We start from the raw sequence: 9,373 nt of genomic DNA, 5'->3' as shown, positions 1-9,373 counted from the left end.
AAACATACCCTGTTTTGTAAAGCCCAGAAGGGCTTTTACAAAAGTGTCTCTTTCTAGCCTCATGTGAAGCTAGCTGCTTCTCTTCCTTTGCTGTGGATCATCCTTCAGGTCTGTGAACGACCTCAGAGACTCCCTCCTCACAGCCTTCATCTGCTGCTCCTTTTGCCTCAGAGCCTCTGCCCCCGCCCCCACCTCTTCTTCCCCTCTCCATAGTGTGTAATGATATAAAATTAAGGAAAGTGATAAGGTAAGCAGCATCTGAGTACTCACCACCCAGCTCTATTTAATCTAAAGTGCTGTCTTACTTGCTTCAGATTTTTGTCTTTCTTAAAGGAATAAAGTAGCACGGAATTAGCTGAAGACATCTCGCCCCTGGACTCCTTCCTAATTCTAGTCTCTCTCCTTTCCCAGAAGTAACTTCTGAATTTGTTGTTTATCATCCCCGCCCCACCCCGCTTTTTTTTTTTTTTAACTTTCCTTACATGCGTTTGTATCCATCAACAATATTTAGTTTGCAGGTATTGTGGGAGGGTTTTATTGTGGGAAGATTCTGCAACTCACCCAGTTCTTCAGCATGGTTTCTGAGAGGGATCCATACTGAAACAGGTGGTTCTGGCTGTCATTTCTACGAAGGCATAGTATTTCATTGGATACAAATGTCTACGGGGAAGGCGACGGCACCCCACTCCAGTACTCTTGCCTGGAAAATCCCATGGACGGAGGAGTCTGGTAGGCTGCAGTCCATGGGGTTGCGAAGAGTTGGACACGACTGAGCGACTTCACTTTCACTTTTCACTTTCTTGCATTGGAGAAGGAAATGGCAACCCACTCCAGTGTTCTTGCCTGGAGAATCCCAGGGACGGGGGAGCCTGGTGGGCTGCCGTCTCTGGGGTCGCATAGAGTCGGACACGACTGAAGCGACTTAGCAGCAGCAACAAATGTCTAACTTGATTTACTCTCCTAATGATCAATTATGGTGCCATTTTCAATTTTTGGCCATTATAAACAAGGCTTCAAAGAACATCTGAACACATCTCCTTGTACACATACTTGAGAGTTTCTCTAAGGTAAAACCTTAAAATCGGAATTTCTGAGTAATCTCTGCAACTTTACTAGATTGTGCCGGATTGCTCTTCAAAGCTGTTGAAGAGTTTCCACTCCCACTGCAGCCGGGACGTTTCCCGAGCTCCTTATTCTTACTACCGAGCTGCCGAGCTCGGTCAGGGCTCCAGGGGGCGCCGTGCAGCTCCCTGTAATTCGTGGTGGCCACGCCACAGCTGTTGGACTCCGCTTTTGTCGCTGCTATTAAATGTTCGTGGTCCGCTGGGCCAGCAGTCATTGCTGAAGACGGTATCCCAGAGATGCGTTAAGGGCAAGCTCCAGCCTCTGGGTCGCTGGGAGATGTGGTCTTAATCCTCCTGTTTTCCAAATCTTTTCTAAAGTTTGAAAGCAGTAGAAAACAAAACCTTCTCCGTCTTGAACTAAAACCAAACAAGAGCCTAGGTTCCCAAAAGAAAAATCTGTATGCTTAATCAGAGAAGGCAATGGCACCCTACTCCAGTACTCTTGCCTGGAAAATCCCATGGACGGAGGAGCCTGGTGGGCTACAGTCCATGGGGTCGCTAAGAGTCGGACACAACTGAGCGACTTCACTTTCACTTTTCGCTTTCACGCATTGGAGAAGGAAATGGCAACCCACTCCAGTGTTCTTGCCTGGAGAATCCCAGGGATGGGGGAGCCTGGTGGGCTGCTGTCTATGGGGTCGCACAGAGTCGGACACGACTGAAGCGACTTAGCAGAAGCAGTATGCTTAATATCCAAATATACAATGCTAACATTTTAACCTATATGTTTCCTTCAGATGTTTTCTTTTTAAGACACAAAACATTCCAGTTACACTTGGAATTCTCCTCCTATTCTTTCACCTCTCTGCCTTCCGGAGGCAGTTAAGATCCTGAGTTTGGCCAGTATCCAAACAATAAATTTGCATAACATGTATGTATCCATAAACAATGTATAGTATTATTTATTTTTTTATATATACAAGTGGTATTCTGTACCTAATACTCCTGCAGTTTTATTTCCTATGCACGCATTGTTTCTAAGATATATCTAGCTCATTCAGTATTTATCTATTCTCCTAACAATGTATTTTTTATATTGTTTTCAGCGTTTGTGTATTTAAACAATGCTGTATGCACACTTCAGGAGGGTGAAGATGTTTATGGTTTGTTCATGTTTACTTTTGAGCCCCTACAAGTGTGCCTGGCACATGGAAGTTGCTTGATAAATTTGCACTGAGTTAATGAATAAATGAATAGCCTCACACATGTTTCTAGGCGATCCACATGCAGACTTTGCCTAGAATATACATATAAAAGTGAAGAGGCTGGATTTTCAGGTGAACTCGGCCTGTCACTCTCCAAGGTTTACTATTCTTTGGGTTTCCAGCTGGCGACTGCCAGCCAGGACAGCCCTGGGACCCAGGGTGGTTTGGCGTTTGTAGCCGTCTCCATGAGTCTGAGGATCCTGCATGTTCCTGTGGTGGGAGCTGTCTTTGGTGTCCCTGGCACTGCCACTCCTTGGCACACAGCATGCCCTTTACTTACAGGAGAATGTGCCATCTGGTCTGTTTGGCTCCTCTGTATTTGACAAACTGACCACTATTGGGAGAAGAGAAGACAAGTTCAAAGTTAAGCTGATGGGTGTAATGGGAGAGAGGGCTGGGGAGCAGGGTGAAACTGAGGCGGAAGGATGAACTTACAGGGCACCCCTTGGCTTTGGGACGGCAGGGAGGGAAATGCCGGGTGCTGGGCTGAATGCAGCCCCAGGGGTGCCCTCCCCCGTGGGCCTGTGAATCGGGTCAATGCAGCCCCAGGGGTGCCCTCCCCCGTGGGCCTGTGAATTGAGTCAACAGCTCAAGATGCGAAATGAGACTCCAGTGATCCGCCAGAGCAGTGGGTGTGCAGGAGCCAGTACCCGCTGCCATTGGGAAGGCCCACTTTTATAGCATGTAGGATGACACTTCCCTGAGATCCTTTCCCATTTGGAAAGCACTAAAAAAGCACAACCTGCTAAGCCCAGAGGGTGAGCACTCTGACTTAACAGCCCTTCTACTTTCTTTTGCAAAGCATTAAAGTCATTAACTTCCAGCAGGCAGGGAAAGGTTCTTACTTAACTGTTCTCTTCCGAAGAGTCTTAAAAATCAGCTGCTGTGAGACCTTGTCTGTCATTGGCGGTGTGAAACCATAGAGCACCGTACAGCTGCCAAGTGCTGGGGCCATTCTGTCACTGTGTAACCTAAGAAGAACTGAACCCAGTGGCGTGTCCTCTGCTCAGAAGCCGTGGTGACTCCGCACTGTGGACCAGGTATGATCCTTCCCCTTTGCTGGGAGGTTCTGCTGCCCTTTCACTTTTACTGAGTCTAACCACGTGTTTCCTGCTACCGGAGGAGGTTTCGCCTCATCTCTGCCAAGTGACCCTACACCTTTCCCTCTCCCTCACTGTCACCCATTCATCTTGACCGTCTCTCTCTCTAAGCCCCATGTGTGGACTCATTACCTGATACATAACATTTGAATTTTTAATAACATCCAACATTTGCATATCCCTCTACGCTATCTGACCACACCCTCCACATCTCACTGAAGGTTCAACTTCGTGAATTTTGCCAAACACATTCCTCTTATCTCTTTAATCACTAAGTGTTTATACATTGCATATTTTCTAATTACAGGTAATCATCTTTGCAGGCACACTTAGGGGTGTACCTGTCATGTATCCCCCAGTAGATTATGCTGCTGCTGCTAAGTCACTTCAGTCGTGTCCGACTCTGTGCAACCCCATAGACGGCAGCCCACCAGGCTCCTCGTCCCTGGAATTCTCCAGGCAAGAACACTGGAGTGGGTTGCCATTTCCTTCTCCAATTCATGAAAGTGAAAAGTGAAAGGGAAGTTGCTCAGTCGTGTCCAACTCTTCTCGACCCCATGGACTGCAGCCCACCAGGCTCCTGCATCCATGGGATTTTCCAGGCAAGAGTCCTGGAGTGGGGAGCCATTGCCTTCTCCCCAGTAGATTATACATTTCCCTAAATTTATTATATTCTTCCCATTCCTGCCTCTGTGTGCAGATACCCAGGCGGGTGGGGGCATGTCAATTAACCACTCACCACATGCTTACTGAGCACCCAGGTGCCAGGCATTATGCTGAATGGTACAGGGTTTGGGCATGGTCCTGAGACTCTTGTAGGAAAGAGAGAAATCGAACAACTGAGTGAATCATTATAGGTAAGCAAAGGGCCACAAAGTAGAACAGATGCTCTGGGAATACGTGTGAGTATATGTGGGGGTGGTTGGATGCCATTTCCCAGGAAATGGTGTTAAACTGAGGCCCACAGTGGGGGTAGAAGTTGGGAGCTAGGCAGAGCTGGGGAACGAATCATCTCAGGCAAAGGGAATAGCATGTGCCCAGACTGTCATGCAGAGAGCATAAAGCATCTGGTAACATGCAGAAAAAGGTTAATTCAGCTGGCGTGGGTTGCCCCAACCTTATACATTCCAAAGGTCTTCAGGACTGCCTCTGGATCAGCGCTTGTAAAATGACCTCTGAACTCTTGGAATATCCTGCCTGAAAAGAGTACCTCTGTACACGTGAGACCTTGGGCCGGGCCAGAGAGTCTATGCTAACAAAGTGACACGGTGAGTGCCTATTTTTAGACCCTGAGGATTTTGGGGGCCTTCCATATCGATTTGAGCGGCTAAAGTCAGTTATGCAAATGCTGCCTATATGATACTCAAATGACCCCCAACAAACACCCTGGATACCATGGCCTGGTTGAACCGCCCTGGTTGGCAGTATTTATGTGTTGCCGCACATTGCTGCTGGGAGAATGCAGTACTCCACTCAGAGGGCATCACTGGAGCCCCTGCCTGGCTCCTCCTGGACTCTGTCCCGTGTGCCTGTATTCTTTGCAGGCTGTGATGTGTGTCCTTTCACTGCAGTAAACCACAGTGGAGAGGATGACAGCTTTTCTGTGAGTCCCTCTAGCAAATCATCAGAGTGGTCCTGCCTGTGCGTGCACTAAATTGCTTCAGTCATGTCTGACTCTTTGTGACCCCATGGGCTGTAGCCCACCAGGCTGCTCTGTTGATGGGATTCTCCAGGCAAGAATAGTGGAGTGGGTTACCATGCCCTCCTGCAGGGGATCTTCCCCACCCAGGGACCAAACCAGAGTCTCTTATGTCTCCTGCATTGGCAGGTGGGTTCTTCACACCAAGGAAGCCCAAGAGTGGTCTTAGGACATCCCCCCCACCCCCAATACAGGTAGAACAGAGAGAACAAGGGCTATAGGGGAGGGGAGTGATAGAGGTGAGGAAGGAGATGGAGAAAGGGACTGGGTTTTTCAGAGCCTTCTCGGTCAAGCTCAAGGTCAAGAATGACATAGTTTTGCCTGTGGGATTGATTCCAGTGTGGTTACTTTATTTCTGTTCCATGGCCCTAGGTTGCATCCAGCCCTAGATATCACCAAATGTACCTACAGAAAACACGTCAATCAGTGAATTTGCAAGGCGTGGGGTTGGGGGGCCCCAAGGGCACATAAAACCTATTGGAGACAAGCAGTGTCGCCTGTCCAGATGGCCGCACCCACTATTTCTCATACGGCCTGCCCTGGGTTTGAGGCAGAGTCGCTGCTCAGTATATATTGGTAAAGAAGAAATAGTGGTATGTTTATTAAAAAGCTTGGGTGGGGGGGAATCCCAGAACTGTTTTCTGTACTGAATCCCACATAATGAAAACTCAGAGGTGACATCACCAATCTGTTTCATGATCACATATCCATGGTGACAGAATAAGTAAAGGGAGAAAATAGGGTCAGGGAGTGGTTGAAGCGATTTAAGCAATTTGTTGGCACAAAGGACTCAGTTATCAAGGTTGCAAGTAAGTCATCAACTTCAGGCGTGGACGTGCACCAAAGTGTTTCTTAAATTTCTGCTTGCTTGGACAAGCATGCTGCCTTCTCAAGAGTATGCCTGGAATCCATAATAGCCAGAGAAAAATGTTAAAGTAATGGATGAAGTGCTTATGTAACGCATTTCTAAATCAACGAGGGACTATATTTTTGATGGTGCAGGAGGCTTGAGGCAGAAGCCTGTTAGAGGTGATGACTGTGCTGGCGGCCCAACACTCCCAAGTCAGAACCATGCTGCTAAGGCCTGGGGCAGCAATGGGCTGGGGGGGCACGTGATCTCAGAGCCCCACTGACAGCCCCGTGAGCCAAGTGCCTCGGTTCTGGGGAACATAGGATGCTGTTATGTAATTCGTAATCACAGCATAGTCTCTTCTTTCTGTTCCTGACAGGGAAGGCAGTTTATATTAGACAAACCCAAGTTTGAGCCTTGTTCTGGCTATGTGGCTTTGGGTGTGTTACTTAAACTCCTGGGCCTCAATTTACTCATCTGTGCACTGGTCATTTATAAGAAAACCTTGTTCATACGGTTGTTTTGAAGACTGGATGAGATGAAGCCTATAAAGTAATTTTCACAGCTCCTGGCATGCATCAAGAGCTCAAATAACAACACAACCAGAAAGGATGTTAAGGTTTTTAATAAATCCTCAGACATAAGACATTTTTGAGGGCTCAATGCCAGTCACATATGCCTCAAGATTGTCATGATGAGTGAGGACATCCCCATGCTCTGAGTTAGACAACAGTGGATGCAACAGAAGAGCCCTAAGGAATCAGCTTTACTATTTTGGCCTTTGATGCTTTGGCTGCATTTTAAACAGCAGCCTGTAACTCAGGTGCTATTGGCTTCAGTGTCAGATACAAGGTTGTTCTTTGGCTTCCTAAGAGGATGAAGAGGCTGTGCTAAGATGGCCCCAAGGTCAAATTCTGATGATCGAGATAGATCCCTGTGTGACTGGAGCCAGGGGGAGGTCTTGGCAGGTGTGCTGTGTGGTGGAAGGAGCGTGAGTCTGGAGTTACTACTTGGGTTTGATCCCAGCTCCTTTTCTACAAGTGTGCGAAGCTTCTTTAATGCAAGTATGATGTGTTGGGCAAGTTAGTGGTCTCTACATCTCAGTTTCTACATCTGTTCAAAGGGGAAAATACCTGGCTTGCAGAGTGACTATAAGGATAAACTGGTAACGGTGGAGGGTAAAATACCTTCTATATGGTAAGTGCTTCATAAATGATGATACAAGCAAGCATAGTCACAGCAAAGCGTGAAATGCATTAGTGGTAACTGATACTGTTTTGTGACAAAGCGATCCTGTGAGACCAGATTATTTTCTTTTTTAGAAAGAATGGCAAGATACAGACAACAGGTTTGATGTGAAGATTGGCAGTTCATTCTGGGAAATGGCTTATGGTTTGGATCAAATCCCTGCCCTGGGAAAACCTGATCTAGGGGATCATGAGGGGCAGGCGGAGAGGGTGTGCATGAGGACCAGATTTCCTAGCTGTCCCATGGGATGTTATGAATGTCTGTAAGGGTGATGACGAAGCACAGCTCCAAGGGAAGCGAGGGTAGCTGCAGTGAGTACACAGGATGTAAGCCTGTCTCTGCAGTGGGAGGTAATGGAAACTGCAGCCCAGAGAGCAAGCAGACCCCAGTCCAGGTGTGCTCAGGTGAAGTAGAGGTGGGAGAACCAGGCTGGGGAGGAAAGGTCTCAGAGAAGGGCTCCTGTCCTGACTCCAGCTACTTCTGCTTCAGAACAATTTCCTGGGAGAGGAACCCAAGAGGCGAAGAGGAACCCAAGAGGCGAAGAGGAACCCAAGTGATATGGGGGCAAGTTTTCCACATGGAAAAGCCTCCATTCAGCAGGGAACTCAGATCTGCCAGAGAATAAATACGAGTGAAACTTAAAAAACATGAGGGTGGAAGCCGACATTAAAGCGACGCCCACCAGCAACTCATTGAGAATAAAGCCCTCCTGAGTGTAGCAAGTTAATAGTGTCTATCACCCTCTTGGAAACCTAGCCTGGGAAGACGAGAGGGACTGGGGCCGGGTACCAAACATTGCTTGAAGAAGTAATGGTGTGTGGTGGCATCTGATTGGCCCACTCTCCATCAAGATGTGTGAATCTACAGGAGAAACCCCCGTGCATGTCCCCACCTCACCTCCCATAGGAAGTGAAAGCCTGTGCCTGCTGCTTGTCAGTCTGATGCAGTGGTTCTCAACTGCGCCAACTCTGTCCTCCCAGGGGGCATTTGATAATGTCTGAGGACACTTTCTGTTGTCACATTTTTTGTGGAGGGGGGGTGGGTGGGGATGCTTCCGGCATCTAATAGGTAAATGTCAGGAAAGGAAAGTGAAGTCGCTCAGTCGTGTCCAACTCTTTGCAACCCCATGGACTGTAGCATACGAGGCTCCTTCATCCATGGGATCTTCCAGGCAAGGGTACTGGAGTGGGTTGCCATTTCCATCTTCAGAGGATCTTCCCGACCCAGGGATCAAACCTGGGTCTCCCATATTGCAGGCAGACGCTTTACCATCTGAGCCACCAGGGAGGCCCAGGTAAATGTCAGGGGTCTTGCTAATTTTCTCACAGAGCACAGCAAAGAGCTGCCCAGCCCTGAGTGTCAGCAGTGCTGGAGTTGAGCAAGCCTGGTCTGACTGACATGGAGATTCTGTCAAAGGAGGTTGCTTGTTCGTCTCACCTGTTATCACACTGTGGGGGAGGATGGGGAAGGGTCACGGCTAGCCTGCGATCCCTCACTGGTGGCCATACACAGAAGAGGGGGTGGTGGGAAGGCAAAAAACTGGGGGGTGGGAATGAGCCCAAAGGGAGACTCAGGCTCACCTCCCAAGGTAGACAGAAGGAGAAGGGCAGAGTTTTTCATCTCAAGTCAACCCTTAGTTATTTAAAAACTGATTTCCTTAAGCACATAATTATATGTTTATTTCCCTGTGGAACTCTTGAGGCAGAGGAGACCCGCTTAAATTATGGGGATGGAGGCTGCACACAGGGCTTTAATGGCGTTAGAAAAATTTTCTCTCCTTTGAAGGAGGCTTGGGAGGAAGGGAGGGGCAGGTTCTTTGCTTGCAGTGCAGAGGATCTGGGGGGATGGGGTAAGATAGGAATGGAGGGGCAGAAAGAATGAACAGTGGTTGTGTGACCTCCATAGGCTGGAACTCCAGAGTGCAGCTTCAAGCCTCCCTGCTTTCCTCCAATCCCGGTAATCGGAGGGAACAGATCCAGGAAGTGGGCTGTTCACACCATTCCTTTCCCACTGCCTTCATGCACACACACACTCAATACACCCCTTTGGAAGGAGGCCCTGGTTTGCATCAGGAAATAGAATGGGCCATGCTGTTGGGGGAGGGCAGGGAAGAGGAGACTTTGATGGGAGGAGGGTAAGGGCTTCAG

The 9,373-nt window shown here is 48.3% G+C and overlaps 1 long non-coding RNA gene across 1 annotated transcript; it reads left to right on the top strand.

Moving 5' to 3' along the window:
- The first annotated feature begins 1,814 nt into the window (after window positions 1-1,814).
- LOC138986370 (uncharacterized) lies at window positions 1,815-6,030 on the top strand. The gene is made up of 3 exons (XR_011463203.1): window positions 1,815-3,369; window positions 4,563-4,697; window positions 5,501-6,030. It is a non-coding gene; the product is annotated as an uncharacterized lncRNA (long non-coding RNA).
- Window positions 6,031-9,373: the final 3,343 nt, after the last annotated feature.

This window comes from Bos mutus, chromosome 3 (assembly GCF_027580195.1).
Source record: "Bos mutus isolate GX-2022 chromosome 3, NWIPB_WYAK_1.1, whole genome shotgun sequence".
Classification (NCBI taxonomy): Eukaryota; Metazoa; Chordata; class Mammalia; order Artiodactyla; family Bovidae; genus Bos; species Bos mutus.
This window is presented reverse-complemented; position numbering and strand designations above follow the sequence as displayed.